The sequence below is a fragment of the Hordeum vulgare genome, chromosome 5H (genome assembly GCF_904849725.1).
Source record: "Hordeum vulgare subsp. vulgare chromosome 5H, MorexV3_pseudomolecules_assembly, whole genome shotgun sequence".
In the NCBI taxonomy this organism is placed as follows: Eukaryota; Viridiplantae; Streptophyta; class Magnoliopsida; order Poales; family Poaceae; genus Hordeum; species Hordeum vulgare.
Genome location: NC_058522.1, coordinates 550970946 through 550994010, shown reverse-complemented (window position 1 = coordinate 550994010; position 23065 = coordinate 550970946). Strand labels below are relative to the sequence as shown.

The following is a 23065-nucleotide window of genomic DNA, read 5'->3' as shown; positions in this document are numbered from 1 at the left end:
GACTTGCAATTGGGACAAGAAAAGGTCGGACCCCGGTTGCGAGTCGACCATAGACTTACAACTGGAACAAGAAAAGGTCGGGCTCGAGTTACGAATCGAGGGTGGACTTGCAATTAGGGCTAAAAAACTCGGGCCCTCTTGCGAGTCGAGGGTGAACTTGCAACTAGAACAAAAAATATTGGACCCTAGTTGCGAGTCGAGGATGTACTTGCAACTCAAGCATTAAAGGTTTGTCCTCAGTTGCGAGTCGAGGATGGACTTGCAACTCGGGGGAAAAAAGGTTGGATCCATTTGTGAGATAAGAATGGATTTGCAACTAGGACAAAAAAAGGTTGGACCCCGGTTAGGAATAGAGAGTGGACTTCCAACTCAGACAAAAAAATGTCGGACCTGAGTTGCGAATCGAGGAGGGACTTGCAACTAGGACCAAAAATATCAGGACAGAGTTGTGACTCGAGTTGTCCCGTGTGAGACAAGGATGATGAAAGCTATGATTCCCTCACAAGTTGGGATGAGTCTCCGGACTTTACAAAAAATAAAAGAGGCCAAAGATGCCCACCAAAAAAAAGAAAAAAAATGAGAGAAAGAGAGAAGCGATAATGCTACTATGTTTCTCCACACTTGTGCTTCAAAGCAGCACCATATTCTTCATAGAGAGTCTCCTATTTTGTCACTTTCATATAACTAGTGGAATTTCATTTTTTGCACAACCACTTAGTTTTCTTTTTGAGCTTTCATACACTTATAGCTCTAGTGCATTTGTTGCATGGCAATCCCTACTCATTCACATTGATATCTATTGATGGGCATCTCCGTAGCACGTTGATACGCCTAGTTGATGTGAGACTATATTCTCCTTTTTTTTCTTGCAACCTCCACCGTATTCTATTTCACCTACAGTGCTATATCCATGGCTCACGCTCATGTATTGCATGAGAGTTGAAAAGGTTTGAGAACATAAAAAGTGTGAAACAATTGTTTGACTTTCATCAGGGTTGTGGATGATTTAGACACTTTGTGTGGGGAAGATGGAGCATAGCCAGACCATATGATTTTGTAGGGATAACTTTCTAAGACCATGTTATTTCGAAAGGACGCAATTGCCTTGTTAGTATGCTTGAAGTACTATTGTTTTTATGTCAATATTAGACTTTTGTTTTGAATATTATGGATCTGAATATTCATGACACAATAAAGAATATTACATGGATAAATATGTTAGGTAGCATTCCACATCAAACATCCTGTTTTTATCATTTACCTACTCGAGGACGAGCAGGAATTAAGCTTGAGGATGCTTGATACGTCTTCAATGTATCTATAATTTTTGATTGTTCCATGCTATTATATTATCTGTTTTGGATGTTTTATATGCATTAATATGCTATTTTATATTATTTTTGGGACTAACCTATTAACCTAGAGCCGAGTGCCAGTTTCTGTTTTTTTTTTATGTTTTTGAGTATTGCAGATAAGGAATATTAAACGGAATCCAAACGAAATAAAATCTCCAGAATGATTTTTCTTGGACCAGAAGAAACCTGTGAGACTTGCAGAAGGGGACAAGAGACCTGTCGGGAGACGACAAGCCTGCAGGGCGCGTCCTATGGGGGCGCCCCCTGGCTTGTGGGCCCCCATGCACGCCTCCTAACCCTAATCTTCGTCCTATAAATTCCCAAATATTCCCCCAATACCAGAACGACACCAAAAAATACTTTTCCGCTGCCGGGAGCCTCTCTTCCCGTGAGATCCAATCTGGGAGCCTTTTCCGGTAATCGTCCGCAGGGGGAATCGATCACGGAGAGCATCTACATCAACTCCATTGCCTCTCCGATGATGCGTGAGTAGTTCACCACAGACCTACGGGTCCATAGCTAGTAGCTAGATGGCTTCTTCTCTCTCTTTGTTCTTCAATACCATGTTCTTCATGATCTTCATGGGGATCTATCCGATGCAATACTCTTTTGCGGTGTGTTTGTCGAGATCCGATGAATTGTGGGTTTCTGTTCATATTATCTATGAATATTATTTGAATCTTCTCTAAATTCTTACATGCATGATTTCATATCTTAGCAAGTCTCTTTGAGTTATTGGTTTGGTTTGGCCAACTAGATTGGTAATTCTTGGAATGGGAGAAGTGCTTAGTTTTGGGTTCAATCTTGCGGTGTCCTCACCCAGTGAAAAAGTAGGGGTAGCGAGGCACGTATTGCATTGTTGCCATCGAGGATAAAAAGATGGGGTTTTCATCATGTTGCTTGAGTTTATCCCTCTACATCATGTCATCTTACCTTATGCGTTACTCTGTTCTTCCTGAACTTAAGACTCTAGATGCAGGTAGGAGTCGGTCAATGTGTGGAGTAATAGTAGTAGATGTAGAATCGTTTCCTTGGACATCTTCATAATTATTCTCTTTTCTATCAATTGCTCGACAGTAATTTGTTCACCCACCGTATTATTTTCCTTCCTGAGAGAAGCCTCTAGTGAAACCTATGGCCCCCGGGTCTATTTTCCATATTATACTTTCAGATCTATAAACCAAAAACACCAAAAATATATTGCTGCCATTTATTTACTTTTGTTTTACTTTTAGTTCTAGCAATCTTTTATATCTATCTCTATCAGATCTCATCCTTGCAAATAATCGTGAAGGGATTGACCACCCCTTTTTAGGGTTGGGTGCAAGTGTTTGCTTGTTTGTGTAGGTGCTAAGATTGGGGCCTTGCTTGTTCCTCCTATTGGATTGATATCTTAGTTCTCAACAAACTGAGTGAAATACTTATCTACTTTGCTGCATCACCCTTTCCTCTTCAAGGGAAAACGAACGCAAGCTCAAGAAGTAGGAGGAGCTTGTACTAGTCATGTTTCTTTCAAAGCTCTCATATCCTTATGATTATCTTTATTTGAAGATTTGAATGTATGTTGTCATAAATTACCAAAAAGGGCGAGATTGAAAGAACATATACTCCTTTGGTGATTTTGATAATTCATGACAACATACATTGTCTCTTGGACTAACACTTTTACCTAGATATTTCAGAAATAGTCCATAGAGAGCATTGCCTAAAGGTTTATGTGGAGATGCCCCTGGATGCAACAAAGGAACAATGTTGGCTCAAGCTTCAAGCTAGAAGACTCTTCATTTTATATTTGTGAGAAATCACTTTTGAGTCCATAGGAAAGCAATACTATTAAAAGGGGATGAGGTAGTAAAATGAACTGATTGCTCAAATGCTCAAAGTTAGCCACCAAAACACTCAGTCATTTTTCCCACATATCCACTCTGTCAAGTTCCACATACACAAATTCGGTGTGAGCAACACTTTCATATCGGACCCACCGAGTTTGATCTCAGACAGAAATCCTAGCCATTCCCACCAAATCGATGCAACCGAAACCAAGTTGGTGCTACCGAGTTCAGTGTGACCAACATTCTGTTGCCAAGATACACAAAATCGGAATTTTCGAGTTTCAGTATCGGTGCCACCGAGTTTGGCCATCTGACCGTTAGTCACCTTTCCGGTGCCACTGAGTTTCATATATTGGTCTCACCGAGATTCAAAAGTTCACACCTTTGTGCTAATAGGTACCACCGAGTTTTCAACTTCGGTGTCACCGAGTTTGCCCTTTTGTATGTAACGATTGGATTTGGGCTCTTACCTATATATACCCCTTCACCCACCTCTCATTCGTGGGAGAAGCACTCAAAACACACACTTTATTTCGAGATCCATTTTTTGAGAGAGAACCACCTACTCATGTGTTGATACCAAGATATTCCAATCCTATCAATTGAAACTTGATCTATAGCCTCCCAAAATGCTTTCCACCAAATCAACTTCTCCTACCCATGTATATTATGTGAGAGAGTGATTTGTGTTGAGGAGACTATCTTCAGAAGCACAAGAGCAGGGAGTTCATTGATCTACCACATTCATTACCTTTTGGAGGGTGGCGCCTCCTAGATTGGTTAGTTGTCGCTTGGGAGCCTCCTACTTCGTGTTGTGGAGTTGAACCAAGATGTTTGTAAGGGCAAGGAGATCGCCTACTTCGTGAAGATCTACCGTGAGTAAGGCTAGTCCTCCGTGGACGGAAGCCCTGGTGGAATAGACAAGGACGCTTCTTTGTGGACCCTTCGTGGGTGTAGCCTGATACGTCTCCAACGTATCTATAATTTTTGATGGTTTCATGCTATTATCTTGTCAAACTTTGGATGTTTTGTATATGCCTTTTATATATTTTTTGGGACTAACCTATTAACTCAGTGCCAAGTGCCAGTTCCTGTTTATTCCGTGTTTTTGACCCTTTTTAGAGGAGGATTTTAAACGGAGTCCAAACGGAATAAAACTTCCGACAAGATTTTTTTCCGAAACAGAAGACGATCGGGAGACTTGAGAACCAAGGCAGAGGGTCACCAGGGACCCCACAAGCCCTCATGGCGCGGCCAGTTGGGCCCGCGCCTCCCAACCTTGTGGGCTCCCTGGGCCTCCTCTGCCCTAGCTCCTTAGCCTATATATTCCCTAAAATCCCAGAAAAAATCAGGAGAGCCACGAAAAAACTTTTCCGCCGCCGCAAGCTTCTGTCTCCGCAAGATCCCATCTGGGGCACGTTCTGGTGCCCTGCCGGAGGGGGATTTGGATATGGAGGGCTTCTTCATCAACACCATGACCTCTCCGATGATGCGTGAGTAGTTCACCATAGACCTACGGGTCCATAACTAGTAGCTAGATGGCTTCTTCTCTCTCTTGGATCTTCAATACAAAGTTCTCCATGATCTTCATGGAGATCTATCCGATGTAATCTTCTTTTGCGGTGTGATTGTCAAGATCCGATGAATTGTGGATTTATGATCAGATTATCTATGAATCTTATTTGAGTTTCTTATGATCTCTTATATGCATGATTTCATATCCTTGTAATTCTCTTCGAGTTGTGGGTTTTGTTTGGCTAGCTTGATCTATGATTCTTGCAATGGGAGAAGTGCTTGGTTTTGGGTTCATACCGTGCGGTGACGTCACCCAGTGACAGAAGGGGTAGCGAGGCACACATCGTGTTGTTGCCATCAAGGGTAAAAAGATGGGTTTTTCATCATTGGTTTGAGTTTATCCCTCTACATCATGTCATCTTGCTTAAGGCGTTACTCTGTTCGTCATGAAATCAATACACTAGATGCATGCTGGATAATGGTCGATGTGAAGAGTAATAGTAGTATATGTAGAAAGTATCGGTCTACTTGTCTCAGACGTGATGCCTATATGTATGATCATTGCCTTGGATATCGTCATGACTTTGCGCGGTTCTATCAATTGCTCGACAGTAATTTGTTGACCCACCGTAATATTTGCTATTTTTCAGAGAAGCCTCTACTGAACACTATGGCACCCGGGTCTACTTCACATCATATTTTTAGCCTTACACTTTTACTTCGTTGCACTTTCCGCCTTCAGATCTGACTTTGCAATCAATCTTGAAGGGATTGGCAACCCCTTTATAGCGTTAGGTGCAAGCTCTTTTGTGTTTGCGCAGGTACTCTGGACTTGATGCGATTCTCCTACTGGATTGATACCTTGGTTCTCAAACCGAGGGAAATACTTCATGCTCCTGTGTTGCATCACGCTTTCCTCTTCAAGGGAAAAACCAACGCAAGCCAAGTCTCCATCAACGTGCCAATTTCTGGCGCCGTTGTCTGTTGTCGTAGCAGAACAATTTGTGGCGCCGTTGCCGGGGAGGATCAAGTCAAGAACTCATCCAAGTAAGTGTCGCAAACTCATCTCTTGCATTTACCTTTTTTGCCTCTCGTTTTCCTCTCCCCCACTTCTGAAAAACAAAAATTTACAAAAATATTTGTCTTTTTCGTTTGCCCTTTTCTTCGTTTGCCTTTTTCGTTCACCCTTTTCTCTCGCTCGCTTTCTGTTCGCTTGTGTGCTTGCATCTTCGCTTGCTAAAAATCTAGTGATATGGACCTCATCCACTTGCTAATCTTTTCAAGAGGTCCAACTATGTTGAACCAATTGCTAGTGAGTTGAGTGCACTTGACTTTCTCTATGGAGTTTTGCTTGAGATGCGTGAATCTGAAAATCTTGATGAAGAAATTCATGAAGTGATTCACGAGGGCTCCTTGAATGAAAAGCATGATTGCAATGGTTTCACTATGAGTTCTATTAGTGACAATCATGCTAAAAATATGCAAACCCCTAAGCTTGGGGATGCTAGTTTTGCTATGTCCACTACTTGTTGCAATGATCATGATTGGGGTAATGATTTTTCTTATGATCTTGAAAATTTGTTTAAGCCTCATGATGATTATGATATTTCCAATAATATTGGAAGTGGGTTTGGAGAAGTCATGACTTTAGTTGATGATAATCCCACTATTTTTGAAGTGCGTCAACTTTGCATGCATGTGGATCATGAAAAGAATATCCTTTGTGATAGCTATATTGTTGAATTTGACTATGATCCCACATGTAATTGCTATGAGAGAGGAACATCTTGTGGTAGAAACTTTCATGTTACCAAATTACCTCTCGTTATGTTGAGATTGCTATTGTCTCTTTCTTCTTCCTTGCATTTGGTAACTATTGGTTGTCTTGCCAATTTGTTCTCCTATAAAATGCCTATGCATAGGAAGTATGTTTAGACTTAGATGTGATTTTCACATGCTTTATGATGCTCTCATTGTGCTTCAATTCTTGTCTTTTATGTGAGCATCATTGAAATCCTTATGCCTAGCTAAGGGCGTTAAACAATAGCGCTTGTTGGGAGGCAACCCAATGAATTTATCTTTTTCTTTCTGTTTTTTTGCGTCCACACTGTCATAATTCTGTTATGATAGTGTCTTTTATGTGTTCTTTTTGTGTTTGAGCCAAGCAAAACCTTTATGACTTGTCTTGGTGATGGTTGTTTGATCCTGCTGGAAAAGACAGAAACTTTTTGCTCACGATATTATTTTTCATTTTTATTCATAAAGAGCTTTTGAGTTGATTCTTTTTTGCTGCTGGTTGATATAGCTTCTGCCCACGCATTCGTAATTTTTCAGAATTTGTGAGGTACCAAAAGTATACGAAGTATACAGATTGCTACAGACTAGTCTGTTTTTGACAGATTATGTTTTTGTTGAGTTGGTTGCTTGTTTTGATGAAACTATGGATAGTATCAGGGGGTACTAGCCATGGAAAAGTGAGAATACAGTAATCTAACACCAATATAAATAGAAATCAAGATTGCTACAGTACCTAAAGAGGTGGTAGTTTGTTTCGTTGTGCTAATGATATCACGAGTTTCTGTTTAAGTTTTGTGTTGTGAAGTTTTCAAGTTTTGGGTGATGTTCTCATGGAAAAAGGGATAAAGAGTGGAAAGAGATCAAGCTTGGGGATGCCCAAGGCACCCCAAGCCAAATTCAAGGACACCAAAAAGCCTAAGCTTGGGGATGCCCCGGGAAGGCATCCCCTCTTTCGTCTTCAATCCATCGGTAACATTACTTGGAGCTATATTTTTATTCACCACATGATATGTGTTTTGCTTGGAGCGTCTTGTATCGTAGGAGTCTTTTTATTTTTGTTGTGTCACAGTCATCCTTGCTGCACACCATTTGAGAGAGACATGCACTCATCGTGAATTTGCTAGAATGCTCATTGTGCTTCACTTATATCTTTTGAGCTAGATAATTTTGTTCTATGTGCTTCACTTAGATCTTTTAGAGAACGGCGGTGCGTAACTTGGTAGTTGGCTTGTGCTATGAAATTAGTCCCAAAGGTGAGAGGTACCCAAAGAGGATACAAAAACCTCCATCTTCATGTGCATTGAGTAGAAAGAGAAGTTTTATTCCTCTCAATTAGTTTTGAGAAGTGGATTTGGTAATATTAAGAGTTATGTTAGTAGGGTGTTGTGAATCTAGAAATACTTGTGTTGAAGTTAGTGATTCCCGTAACATGCACGTATGGTGAACCGCTATGTTAGGAAGTCGGAGCATAATTGATCTATTGATTGTCATCCTTTGTGTTGAGGTCGGGATCGCACGATGGTTAACACCTACCAACCCTTCCCCTAGGAGTATGCGTTTAGCACTTTGTTTCGATTACTAATAAAAACATTCGCAACAAGTATGTGAGTTCTTCATGACTAATGTGAGTCCATGGTATAGATGCACTTTCACCTTCCACCATTGCTAGCCTCTCTAGTACCGCGCAATTTTCACCGGTGCACAAACCCACCATATGCCTTCCTCAAAACAGCCACCATACCTAGCTACTATGATATTTTCATAGCCATTCCGAGATATATTGCCATGCAACTCCCACCGTTCCATCTCATGACTTGTGTCGTCACTCTCATATTGCCATTGCATGATCGTAAGATAGCTAGCGAGATGTTTCAACGTCATACGCCAAGCTAGATCGTTGCACATCCCGGTACACTGCCGGAGGCATTTCATATAGAGTCATCATTGCTCTAAGTATTGAGTTGTGAGTAAATAAAAGTGTGATGATCATCATTATTAGAGCATTGTCCCATGTGAGGAAATAAAAAAAATAGGCCAAAGATGCGCACCAAAAAAATGAAAAGAGGCCAAAGAGCCCAAACAAAAAAAGAGAGAAAAAGAGAGAAGGGACAATGCTACTATCTTTTTCCACACTTGTGCTTCATAAAAGCACCATGTTCTTCATGATTGAGAGCCTCTCATTTCGTCAGCACCATATGCTAGTGGGAATATTTATTATATAACTTGGCTTGTATATTCCAATGATGGGCTTCCTCAAATTGCCCTAGGTCTTCGTGAGCAAGCAAGTTGGATGCACACCCACTAGTTCTCCTTTTGAGCTTTCACATACTTATTGCTCTAGTGCATCCTTTGTATGGCAATCCCTACTCATTCACATTGATATCTATTAATGGGCATCTCCATAACCCTTTGATACGCCGAGTCAATGTGACCATCTCCTTCCTTTTTGTCTCACAACCACCACCACACTCTATTCCACCTATAGTGCTATATCCATGGCTCACGCTCATGTATTGTGTGATAGTTGTAAAAGGTTTAAGAAAGTAAGAGTGCGAAAACAATTACTTGGACAATACCGGGGTTGTGCATGATTTAAATTAGTTGTGTGGGGATGATGGAGCATAGCCAGACTATATGATTTTGTAGGGATAACTTTCTTTGGCCTTGTTACTTCGAAAGTTCTTGATTACCTTGCTAGTTTGCTTGAAGTATTATTGTTTTCATGTCAATAGCAAACTATTGTATTGAATCTTACGGATCTCAACATTCATGTCACATGAAAGAAGTTACAAAGGACAACTATGCTAGGTAGCATTCCACATCAAAAATTCAGTCTTTATCACTTCCCTACTCGAGGACGGGCAGGAGTTAAGCTTGGAGATGCTTGATACGTCTCCAACGTATCTATATTTTTTTATGGTTTCATGCTATTATCTTGTCAAACTTTGGATGTTTTGTATGCCTTTTATATCTTTTTTGGGACTAACCTATTAACTTAGTGCCAAGTGTCAGTTCCTGTTTTTTCTGTGTTTTTGATCCTTTTCAGAGGAGGATTTTAAACGGAGTCCAAACGAAATAAAACTTCCGAAAAGATTTTTTCCGAAATAGAAGACGATCGGGAGACTTGAGAACCAAGGCAGAGGGTCACCACGGAGCCCACAAGCCCTCATGGCACGGCCAGGGGGGCCCGCGCCTCCCAGGCTTGTGGGCTCCCTGGGCCTCCTTTGCCCTAGCTCCTTCGCCTATATATTCCCTAAAATCCCAGAAAAAATCAGGAGAGCCACGAAATACTTTTCCGCCGCAGCAAGCTTCTGTCTCCGCAAGATACCATCTGGGGCACGTTTTGGTGCCCTGCCGGAGGGGGGATTTGGAGTAGTTCACCATAGACCTACGGGTCCATAGCTAGTAGCTAGATGGCTTCTTCTCTCTCTTGGATCTTCAATACAAAGTTCTCCATGATCTTCATGGAGATCTATCCGATGTAATCTTCTTTTGCGGTGTGTTTGTCGAGATCCGATGAATTGTGGATTTACGATCAGATTATCTATGAATCTTATTTGAGTTTCTTCTGATCTCTTATATGCATGATTTCATATCCTTGTAATTCTCTTTGAGTTGTGGGTTTTGTTTGGCCAGCTTGATCTATGATTCTTGCAATGGGAGAAGTGCTTGGTTTTGGATACATACCATGCGGTGACCTCACCCAGTGACAGAAGGGGTAGCGAGGCACGCATCATGTTGTTGCCATCAAGGGTAAAAATATGGGGTTTTCATCATTGGTTTGAGTTTATCCCTCTACATCATGTCATCTTGCTTAAGGCGTTACTCTGTTCGTCATGAACTCAATACACTAGATGCATGCTAGATAGCGGTCGATGTGTGGAGTAATAGTAGTAGATGCAGAAAGTATCGGTCTACTTGTCTCGGACGTGATGCCTATATGTATGATCATTGCCTTAGATATCGTCATGACTTTGCGCGGTTCTATCAATTGCTCGACAACAATTTGTTCACCCACCGTAATATTTGCTATTTTGAGAGAAGCCTCTAGTGAACACTATGCCCCCCGGGTCTACTTCACATCATATTTTCAGCCTTACACTTTTACTTCGTTGCACTTTCCGCCTTCAGATCTCACTTTGCAATCAATCTTGAAGGGATTGACAACCCCGTTATAGCGTTGGGTGCAAGCTCTTTTGTGTTTGCACAGGTACTCTGGACTTGACGCGATTCTCCTGCTGGATTCATACCTTGGTTCTCAAACTGAGGGAAATACTTACTTCTCGTCTGCTGCATCACCCTTTCCTCTTCAAGGGAAAAACCAGCGCAAGCCAAGTCTCCGTCAACGTGCCAAATTCTGGCGCTGTTGTCTGTTGCCGTAGCATAGCCCTCCGTGGACTCTCTCAACCGTTACCTGCCGTGGGTTGAAGTCTCCACTAACATGGACGTACGATAGTGCCACCTATCGGAACCATGCCAAAAATCGCCGTGTCAACCTCATGTGTTTGATCTTCCTAACCTCTACTCCAGAAGATCCCATTTAAATTCAATAGTCTTTTTCATATAAGAACTAGTAGAAAAAGAATCAAGCTACACTTGATCATCATGAGAAAGCCGAGCATAATTTTTTGGTATAATAATTTCTCTTGAGAGCTCATGATTGGGGCAGGTATGCATCATAGATTTAAGCCTCCCCAAGCTTGAGCGATGCTTTCTCTTTCACAAGGCCAACAATTATAAATAAAATTCTCATCACGATGAACTAGATGCATAGGATAAAACTTCTGATGAAATTCCAGCTTCAAGCGATTCTAGTCCCATGATCCTATGTCATCCAAAAACCTGTACCACATCAATGATTTTCCTCCAAAGATAAAGGAATTTTTTTTCTTAACTTTGTCTCTAGGAAAACCTACAAGCTTAAATAATCCACAAACCTCATCGACACATATTAAGTGGTAATCACGATGAGCTGTACCATCATAAGGATTAGCTATCAGTTTCTCTAGCATACCCAAAGGGATCTCATAGTAAATATTTTTAGTAGGTTCAGTATTTTGAGGAACGACCTTTTCAACTTCCGTTTGAGGCGAAGATTCCCGGAACAAACCACTCAAAGGGTGTCCATCCATAGTAACAAGCAATAGTAAAATTCAGCACGTACCAGAAATGTTTCCTTACAAATTTCCACTTACGATAGGCGCTTCACTCCCCGACAACGATGCCAGAAAAGAGTCTTGATGAACCACAAGTATAGGGCATCAATCATAGTCCTTTTGATAAGTAAGATTGTCAAACCCAACGAGGAGCAGAAGGAAATGATAAGCAGTTTTCAACAAGGTATTCTCTGCAAGTGCTATAAGTAACAACCATAGATAGTTTTGTAGCAAGCTAATTTGTAAGTGACAAGTAACAATAGTAGAAAGTGTGTAGCAAGGTAGCCCAATCATTTTTATAGAAAAGGACGGGCCTGAGAGTACTCTTATATAAATCAAACACTCCCGAGGACACATGGGAATTATTGTCTAGTCATGTTCATCATGTTGAATTGATTCATGTTCATTACTTTGATAATTTGATATGTGGGTGAATTGGTGCTAAGGTGTTGTTCTTACTTGAACAAGCAACCACTTATGGTTACGCTCTCTCGCAAGCATCCGCAACTATGAAAGAATAATTAAGATAAATCTAACCATAGCATGAAACATATGGATCCAAATCAGCCCCTTATGAAGCAACACATAAACTGGGGTTTAAGCTTCTATCACTCTCGGAACCCATAATCTACTTGTTACTCCACAATGCCTTCCCTTAGGCCCATAACATGGTGAAGTGTCGTGTAGTCGACATTCACACGACACCACTAAGAGAAGCAACAACATATACATCATCAAGATATCGAACGAATACCAACTTCACATGATTACTTATAACAAGACCTCTCCCATGTCCTTAGGAACAATAGTAACTACTCACACCTCATCAACATATTCAATATCATAGGTATAATAATAGTAATTAAGGATTTGAACATAATATCTTCCACCAGGTAATCCAACAAGCATCAAATACGAGATGTAACCAACACTACTAGTAAACTACATGTACCAATCTGAGGTTTGAGGCAAAGATTGAATACAAGCGATGAACTAGGGTTTGAAGATGAGATGGTGCTGGTGAAGATGTTGATGAAGATTGGTCCTCCCACGAAGGAGGAAGCATTGGTGATGACGATGGCTTCGATTTCCCCCCTCCTGGAGAGGAATTCCTCCATCAGAATCTCTCACTACAAGGAATATGCTAATACACGACGCTATTTTTTCGTTGCTACGTCGTCACGGTTTTTAATTTACGACGATCTCACGATGAAAAACCAAGCGTCGAAAACGGAGCGTCAGAAATGAACAGCAGCGGCGTTTTGATTAAAATCGTGGTAACTTTTACGACGATTCCTGGATCGTCGTAACCTTTACGACGATCCTAAATCATCGTTGGCAATCAAACCCAGTCCTACGTGGCAGTCCTACGTGGCAAAATTACGACGAAATCAAAATGTCGTGGTTGAAATTAGCCCAACCCATTTCAATTGATCACATGGGCTGGTTTTATTTTTTGGGGCTTTTTCTTATTGGGCTTCTTTTTGGACCTTAGCCTATTTACAACCACTTTAGTATTATTTTTTTGAATTTTGGTTTGTGGCCGTTTACTTTCTACAGATTTTCTTTTTTGGCTATTTTATTTTTGTACTAGTCCCACATGTCATGCTGATCTCAAAATTAGTCCCACACGTCAGAAATTTCACATTTTGTCAAATAAATATCATAACTTGGTCCCCTTGTCAAGTTGCCATTTCATAAGTATTCAAATCACATTCAAAATCAATATGTTAAACAGGCTAGGGAGCAAATGAAATTTGTCCAAACCAACATTAAATTTGTCTATTACAATCTTTACACTACACCACAACCCAGATATGCCTACTACTGCCTACTATTACAACACATATGCTACTCTTTGTTCATACGCTTCATAGCTTCATACTTGGCTTCGTACTTCACCTGTGCAAAAACTATATCCTGTGAGATCAAAGAAACCCATGAGTACCTTAATACACCACCAAACATCAAATATGAAGGTTAAATTGGCGAATACTCAGGAATGCAAAAAAGAAAATGTTCATGGTGAAATTTCAGAAAATTTGGAAAAAAACAAATGGACATACACACAAATAAAGCAGAGATAACCCAAGGGCCTGGTGAGGCAGAAATATAGAATAAAGAAAACAATCATATTGTTAAGTAGACCACAGAACCATGTAAATAACTTTAGGCAGCTATAGGAAGAAAACATCAAGCTAATACATCGAATGTAAAAATTATTCAACGCACAATAAGGAACAACATTACATAGAATAAATATCCTTTGCAGTCGGTATGTTTATTATCTCTAACACCATGTAGGCATATATAAAGTATAATCTATAGAAACAAGTTGTTTGCTGCTTCTCAAGCCAAGCCCCATAGCCTATCTACGAAGCATCATCATGAGATACACAAGGAAACAAAAATTTACGCATGTCACTTACCAAACCGAGTCAGATAACTCATGAATTGCGCTTTCGGACTGAAAAGACAAAATGATGATTCAAGTTAGGTTTGTTGCACAAGACACAGTTTTTAACCAGGAACTTTAGATACCTTTTTAGAGATGAAATAGCAACTTCAGATACCTTTTTAGAGATGAAATAGCAAAATTCTTCCCAGAACATCAAGTCTGACTCTGGTTCATTCCCCACCTGCAATTACAAGAGATTTTTTTTTTGAGAATAAGGGTATAAAGTGTAAACCATATAACTTCTACAGAAAAAAAATTCACTCCAAATAGCAAAGGTGAATCTATAAGTTTTCATAGATCTGGCCATCCAACATACGACTAAGAAAAGTTTCCAACTTTGGGTCAACACTATACAGTTAACATAGCAAGTGTCTATTTATGGAAATTTGGGTCAAGATCCCATATAGTTAACATAACAAAGGTAAATCTGGAAGTCATCACTCCCAAAATAGATGTTCTAGTCATTCCCTTGATCGAGAAACCAATCTCCAGATTGGTACCTCTCCTATGCATCAGTATGAAATAAGAGAAGAGGATGAGCTTGCATACCTGCAGAAGGGCTGGTGACGCAGTTGTGTAGCACCGCAGTCTGGACCTCTCCTAAGTCTAAACCGCACTACAGTCTGAACCTCTCCTAAGTCTGAACCAGCGCATGCCCAATGCTAACGCTAGAATCGTCGCATGCTGCTCCCCTAATTCAGTCGACGACAATGCAGAGGCGTCGCCAGCTGACATAATTTTAGTGCATATAGCTAACAAACTCCTACCAAGCAGAAATGGCATAAACCCACATCCAAAGTGGTTAAGGCCCGGTTTTATGAAATGTCTTCAAAGTGGCAAAGCTAGGAGTATTATAACATGATGAGTATTAAGAAATCTACATCCTTGATTGCAATTTTTGTTGGTAGATTACCAAGATGATCACTTGGTAAGAAATCTACATCCAGTAGTCTGTGAACATCTGAAGAAACTTGATACATGAATCTGTACACACTTGAAGCAGGCTACAGCTAACAACAAACTTTTTTTCCTGGGGAAGCTAACAACGAACGTAATATGAAGCTCCTTGCGATGGATTAGGAAAAGGAAAAAATAATGTATGCTACTATGCACAACTCCCACTGCCCAATCATTTGGACAAAGGAATACATACAACACAGTGGCAACGAATTCTTGTCGCTTATATACATATCATCAACAGAGGAACGCACACATTGTGAGCAGATGTGTTGAAGCGATGATACCTTTTCCACGCGCAGCCCTGCTACTCCTGAGTGGCTCGGCTCTACGGCCCGGTCCGGATAGGTCATCACAACCTGCGCCAATTTCGTAGAAGTTCATTTCCAACTATGGTGGATACACACACATACAGTCCAAGATTCCAGGCGAGGTGCCCAAAAATAAATAAATCCCATAGACAAACTTAATTGGTGACTATACATACTTGTTCGAAATTGGTTGCAGGAACAGGTCCCCCGAGATGCATATTAGACACTTGCAATATCGTAAGGTTTGTTGAGAAAATGTGAGTGGTGACGACTAAGGAACAAATGTGTGCTGCTCTATACATATTTTTTTTGCTTTACAAAACCAAAACTGGTCCAGAACAAGAGATACATTCAGTAAGCTTCAGCAGGCACCGACTGGCCCAGAACGATAACAAAAACAGGAATACAAACTTTGGTAGGAGTACTAGCTTAAATTCAAGTCCTTCTTTCTTCTGTATTAATTTAGGGACTAAATAATGCAGCGTAACTCATGTTCTATTCGAGATATTATTCAGTCAGCATAATTCTAATACTAGTACCGTAGTGCGAGGATATAATAACATAGTAGAATTCTCATGTTCAGTTTAAATAAGACCCAATCTATAGAAAAGTAGGTATTGCAGCAGCAAACTATTACAGAATTCATCACCATGAAATCATGAACAAAATTTCTTGTAAGACACATCACGATCACACACAGAGTTCCTAGGGGATAAAAGGCCTAATGCAACCATGTCATTTGGGCTTACCTTGATCTGTAGCTTCAAAAACTTGACGTAGAGGACTGCCTCCTCGAGCATAGTGCTGAGATCCACCTACGAAGAAATTTCACAGCAGTCAGAAAGTACTAATGCCAATAACTAGCTCAATCTACAGCTCAGTTTGCTTCCTGTCGCGCGCTCTGAATAAAGCGCATCCAGTTCTTAGTCACGTCTGGTCAAGAGTCAAGACAAGCTTAACTTTCAGGAAAGTTAACGCACATTTTCATGGTCGTCGACCAATAAACAAGTCACATCTAGCTGGCAACAAGTAAGAGAACCAATACAAACGAAGGTTCGCAACAGAAATATGGAAAATCAGTTGTACAGATGTTATACGGATCCAGGGAAACTTGCATATCAGAAAACTACAGGAACAATCAGCTCATATCTACTCAATGTGCCTGTTGGTATCACCATCTATCTACAGGACAGGTCATGCAAAGTTCAAAGAGTCCGGATATTCTTTCACATCAGAACTGCATTAGAAGTTTACAACCAAATAGTGCAAACTGTAATGGTATATTATTGCCCCTGGCAAAACTATTTCAGCAAGCTGGTAGGAAGATGGCACGGCATTGATTAATTACCTCAAGTTGTGTAGCGTCGGCCGGGACGGGGATGGGAGTTGTCATCTCCTTCCTGAACTCCTGAGTATTGTGGTCAACCTCAGCGAGCGAGTAGGCTGAAACAAACGGATCAGACAGGAAAAGTCAAGCAAAAGTCAGAAGGCGGATGCAAACCGAGACAGCGCCGTAGCAAAGGAATCGCACCGTGGGTGGCGTAGCCGGTGCCGCTGACGGCTCCGACTAGGGTCGCCAAGAAGCCAAACTTGAGTAGGCCCCTGACCCACCTCTTGCGCGCCGCGAGAGGACTCTGCGCCGCCAGCGGCGGCGACCTCTGCACGATAGGCGTAGGAAGAGGAAGAGGGGGCGGCGCGGTGGTAGGAGTAGGGGGCGCCTCCTCGCCAGCGGCGGCGGCGGCGGCGACCTCTGCGCGATAGGCGTAGGAGGAGGAAGAGGGGCGGCGCGGTGGTAGGGGGAGGGGCGGAGGAGGATAGGGCGGCGCGGGAGTAGAATGAGCGGGCGGAGGAGGAGAGGGCTGCGGCGGCCTCGGGCAGGCCATGGCCATTCATTCTGCGAGCAAGGGGAACGGGAGAGGGGGAGGCTCACGGCGAGGAGGAGGGACTCCTTGGCGGAGAGGCGCTCCATCTCGCGGGCGTAGCTGGGTGTGACTACTACGGCGCATTGAAGAAACAACTGGGCGAGTGCTTACTACGGTGGTTGGAGACGAGGTGAAAGGAGACGCCGTTGTCCTTGCCGAGGACGAAGGAGTTGACGACACCGCGCCCCTGCGCTGCCAGAAGCCCCTGGGCGCCACCGCATTCCCCTCCTCGCCGCCATCGGCCATCTCAGATTTGGGCCCCGGCAGGCCGCCCCAGCATGCAGGAAGGTCCGCCCCGCATCGGAGGGGGCCCTCGCCCAGCCGCGTCAGGCGGCAGGCTCCCTGTCGCGCGCCAGATCGGGGGAAACCTCCTCTTCCCTGGCGCGTCACATCTCGCAGATCGGGGCGGCCGCGGGATCGCACGCGCGGGTAGAGTTCGGCTCGGGAGCACGGGTGGGAAGAAGCATGGGATAGGGAAGGAGCAGAGCAAGGGGATCATGGCGTGTGCTTAGCACCGTCTATCCCCACCGAAGGTCGCCTGGATCAGGGCGCCGTTGGTGGCGGCGGCCAGAGGGGTTCGTGCGGGAGAGAGATGGGGACGAGGAAGGAGTGTGTGGATGTGTGTGAGGGGTGGGGTGTCTCGATCGGATAGGTAGGGTTTGGCTTCTCGGGAGATGCTCCACCGTTGGATGGGCGCATGATGGATGGTTCAGATCGCGTCTGGTGGAGTGATCCGCGTGGAGGAGGTTCCTCGCGTTTCATTGGTTGGTTGGCTCTTCTTATCCTCCGTGAGGTTCCTTGACGGTCATGTATATAAAAATTGGACCTAATCTCTGGAATTTTTCAAACAAACTTGTAAATATATATCCAATTTTTTAATAGAGTTAGACCATATTTTATGGATGAGGACCAATTTGTATCCACAAACAAGCCCATTAGCAAGCCCAATATAAAAGTAAGATGGAAAAAAATAGCCAACACAAAAGTAAGATGAAAAAATAGCCAACAGAAAAGTAAGATGAAAAAAAAATCAATACATTTTACGATGTTTTTATAATCGTCGTAAAAATTATGTTACATCGTGTTACGATGTTTTCATAATCGTCGTAAAAATTATGACGATCTCATCTTATGCGGTTACGATGTTTTTGACTCACATCGTCGTAATTTATATGTAGATTTGATCCCCTCAAACGGCTTACGACAATCTTGGATGAAATCGTCGTAGATTTATGACGAATTCATCAACGACATTTTAAAAAACGTCAAGTATGAGCATATTTCTTGTAGTGTCTCTGCCAGAGAGCAAAAGGGCCTCTGCCCAGGTTTCCACCTCAAGATGGAGGCGCTTCGTCCCAAAAGTATTCTTATTATTTTTTCTAGGTCACAACACACCATACAGGAGAAGAGGGGGGGGGTGAGGAGACCTGCTTGTGGATCACGAGGCAACATGGCACGCCTAGTGGAGGTGGGCGCGCCCTATTGGCTCGTGGCCCATAGGTGGGCCCCTCTGGTATATTTTTGGCCCGATATTTCTTATATATTCCAAAAAATTATTTGTGAATTTTCAAGTCATTTGGTGTCCAGTGATTTTCACCCTTTTTCTTGGTTTTCAGGTCGAGAATTCCAGTTTCTACTAATTTCCCTCTTTGTGGTGTACCTTGCATATTCAGAGAGAAAAGGCATAAGAATTGTATAATAATGAGAAATAATGGACAATAATAACATAGATATCGATAAGAATTCATGATGCATAATGGACACATCAGTTGTCCAACACATCGAGAAGATCCCAAGAACACTATCTCTCTCACTCTCTTGTTCTTACACCAGGTCCTAGATCCCGAGTGCATTTATGAGGATTCTTGAGTGCTGCTCAAATCAAAAGATATATCGTCTGTTTCCCCTCCTCTCAGCCAAATGCATTCATGATTTGAGCAAGTTTTTGAGCGTCTCCCTTGATCTTGTTACTCTTGGAGGTTGGAGACTCCTAGGCGGTAGGAGTTCTTTGGAGAGGAATCAAACCATTGTGATTACCCCCGAAAATTTTGTGAGGCTTTGGAGACCACCCCAAGGTCTAGCACTGGTGGTTGAGAAACATCTACGTGGTGTTGTCTCAAGGAGAGAATAGGGTGAGCCTTCGTGGCGTTGGTGTGCCTTCGTGGTAACATCCACCTCTCTAAACAATGACGTAGCTTCCCTCCAAGGAAGTGAACATCGACATACATCCTTGTCTCTCGGAGTTGCGGTTATCCCTAACCCTATCTCCCTACTTGTGGTTACTTGTCTCCTCGTGTTCACATACTTTATATTGTGTTGTTTATCTATTTAGTTGCTTAACTTGCTCACCTTGCTTGTCCCCTTATCACCTTTGCAATTGTTAGACTCACTCTCATATGCCACATTATTGCCTAAAATTTCTAAGTAACAATTAAAATTTGTAACTGTGCCTATGCACCCCCTCTAGGTCCATCTCGATCCTTTCAGATGGAAGTTGCCCATCGCTGCTAGTATTTAACAACAGCGTTGGCCTATTACCCAGCGCTACTGCTAAGATTCTACCTATAAGCTATTTCCTAGTAGCGTGTTATGCCCTAGGTGTGCGTCACCTCTTCGGCTTTCAGCCCAAATAGGCGGACTCGAGGCCCCCTAGGTCGGTTTTTGCCCCGTCCATCATGCCAGCTCATGGCCCGATAGAAGGAAGCTTCGAGAAGCCTTGCCATTCAAGACAAGGAATCTATATCCATGGAGGTCAGCTCTCCCCCAATGTAGCCGAGTAGGAATCTTGTAACCCTAGGCCTCCGGTATCCTTTATAAGTTGGGACCGGTGTAGTTGATAAAACAACTTATCATGCAATCTCTTGGTTATTACCTATACTTTGTACACCATAATCATAGTATACAAGACCAGGAGTAGGGTTTTACATCGTACGAAGGCCTAAACCTGGTCTTCTGTTTCACCTCCGACCTACTCACCTTCTGTGCCGAGGGATCTACCAGAATCAGCTACAACAAATGTCATATGTGAGATCAAGAGCCTTTTTACATGACATAGCTTCGAGGCTACTTGAGTGTGTAAGTGTCATCCCCCCTTTGCATATCGCATGAACCACACATCTCAACATCAATTTTTGAGGTCCCAGTTCAGGTGGGATCCATCAAGGAGCCAACATTGTTGCCACACCAGGAACCCTCGGCCTCCCCCACTCCGAGGTCTTGTTGCAGAATTTTTTGGCAACAAAGTTCTTGTTATAGATTTTTTTTGCAATAGAGGTATTGTTGCGGATTTTTTCTATAACCTAGATCTTGTTGCATAAATTATACATATTGGTTACAGAAATCCTTTTGCAATAGGGGTGTTGTTGCAAATTTTTTTACAGCACAGTTCATGTTGCAGACACATTTTTTGTTGCAAATAGAGACCGTGGTATGAAGAAAACATCGACGACAGAAGGAGCTTGAGGTGGTGGCGGCCATGATCGGCCATGGCCTAGGCGGGTGTTGCTGCATGAGCTTAAGGTGGTGGCACGCATGGATGATGTGGGCGTCTCTGTAGGAGCTTGAGATGGTGGTGGCCATGGTAGACCACGACCGAGGAGAGCGTTGGCGTGAGATGGTGTCGGCAGTCATGTGCTACTTGCCATTGTCAACGGTCATCTGCAGCAGTGCTTCTGTTGATAGAGAAAACCATAAGGATGAAGAAGTCGCTCCATTAGATTAGATAAGATTGAGCAGTTGCGTATGGAGGGAGAGATTGAGAAAGAGATAAGATGAGGGAGAGAAAGAGAGACGTGGATGGTCCAGTATGCCACGTGGCACGCGATCAAGACAACGGACGCGCGAGCATGATACTCCGTCGGTTGATGTTAATCATGTAAGAATAGAAACAAAATTGTTTGTGCGAATGATCTCTCTTTCATTGATATTGATATATTTATACAAGGATTTCATACGTGAGTAGCAAAAAGGCGTCTGTACAAAAGGCGTCCGTACGGACGGATGCGCCCGTACGACGTTTAGACAAATAACGGACTAATCACGTCCTAATGACGGTTCGCTAATTGCGGTACAGTTTTAGTTAGTTCGCAACACTCCTCCTTGTACAATGTCGTCTTGAGTAATCCATTATTGAAAGCTCCTTGTATATACATCAGTCAATTCTTGAGATTCTCCTCCAAAAACCCTGTGGGAAAAATATGAGGAGAAATGTATAGATATGTTGTTAAAACTCCTTTAAACCCAGTGGGAAAAGTGATAAGGAGAAAATGATACAACATATAGTGATTATTGTCTCTTGATAACTCATATGAAAAAAACCTTCAAAGAAGGAGAAAATTATTAGTGAGTTTTAGAGGACAATAAATATGCTTTAGATATTTTCCTTTAAAAACCTTAATAGGAAAAATAGAAAGTATAGCATATGATATTAATGAAGATATTGCCTCATTAAAAACATTATGAGAGAAAATTTCAAAGAAACTCATAATGAAAAGAGTGCAATGAGATGTGCCATGAAAAACTCCTTTCAAACCTAGTAGGAAAAATATAAGGAGAAATATGATATAGCATGCATCAATGCTTGTATTTAATTGTCTTGTTAAAAACCTTTCATGAGAAACCTGTTGGAAAAACTCATAAAGGAAAAGAGTACAATATTCATTACCTGATGATAATTAAAGGGTTATATTTTCAGGAGATTTCTCCCCCTGAACTTTTCAAATCACGAAGTTGTCTCATACCAATTCCATGAATGTATTTTTGGAATGTTGAATTCGGTAAAGACTTTGTGAACAGATCTGCTAGATTGTCACATGATTTAGTTTGCAAAATATCAATTTCTCCATTTTTCTGTAATTCATGAGGATAGAACAATTTAGGAGAAATGTGTTTTGTGATATTGCTTTTTATATAACCCATTTGCATTTGAGCTATACAAGCTGCATTATCTTCATAAATAATAGTTGGTGATCCTAATGAACCAACACCACATGCTGTTTGAATGTGGTTAATCATCCTGCGAAGCCATACACATTCTTTTGATGCTTCAAATAATGCAATGATTTCAGAATGATTAGTGGAGGTTGCTACGAGAGTCTGTTTTGTTGACTTCCACGAAAAAGCAGTTCCACCATATAAGAATACGAAACCTGTCTGTGAGCTGGCATTGTGAGGATCAGATAGATAGCCAGCGTCAGTATATCCTACCGTAGTCATATCTTGGTTTTTCTGATAGAATAATCCAAGATCTTTTGTGCCATGTAAATATCTAAAGATATTCTTTACTCCCGTCCAATGACGCTTTGTTGGAGCAGCGCTATGTCTAGCTAGTAAATTTACCGCAAATGCAATATCAGGCCTCGTGCAATTTGCAAGGTACATTAGCGCACCAATGGCACTGAGATATGGGAACTCAGGTCCCAATATCTCTTCGTCATTATCCCAAGGTCTAAAAGGATCTTTATTCATATCAAGGGATCTGACAACCATGGGTGTTTTGGTTGGATATGATTTATCCATATTAAATTTTTCCAAAACCTTTTGAATATAGGCAGGTTGGTATACTAAAATTCCTGAGGGAAGGTGCTCAAGCTGTAAGCCTAAGCAGAATTTGGTTTTTCCCAAATCTTTCATCTCAAATTCCGCCATTAGATGATTGTGTGCTTCTTCGATATCAGGTGTACTTCCAATGATATTGAGGTCATTAACGTACACTGAGATGATGCAAAATCCATTTGAGGACTTCTTTATAAATACACAAGGGT

General features: G+C 41.9%; 1 long non-coding RNA gene across 1 annotated transcript; it reads right to left on the bottom strand.

The window, feature by feature from the left end:
* Nucleotides 1-13395: 13395 nt before the first annotated feature.
* Nucleotides 13396-14310, bottom strand: LOC123400015. Its single transcript, XR_006610468.1, has 3 exons — nucleotides 14229-14310; nucleotides 14085-14122; nucleotides 13396-13575 (listed from the first exon to the last, which is right to left on the bottom strand). It is a non-coding gene; the product is annotated as an uncharacterized LOC123400015 (long non-coding RNA).
* Nucleotides 14311-23065: the final 8755 nt, after the last annotated feature.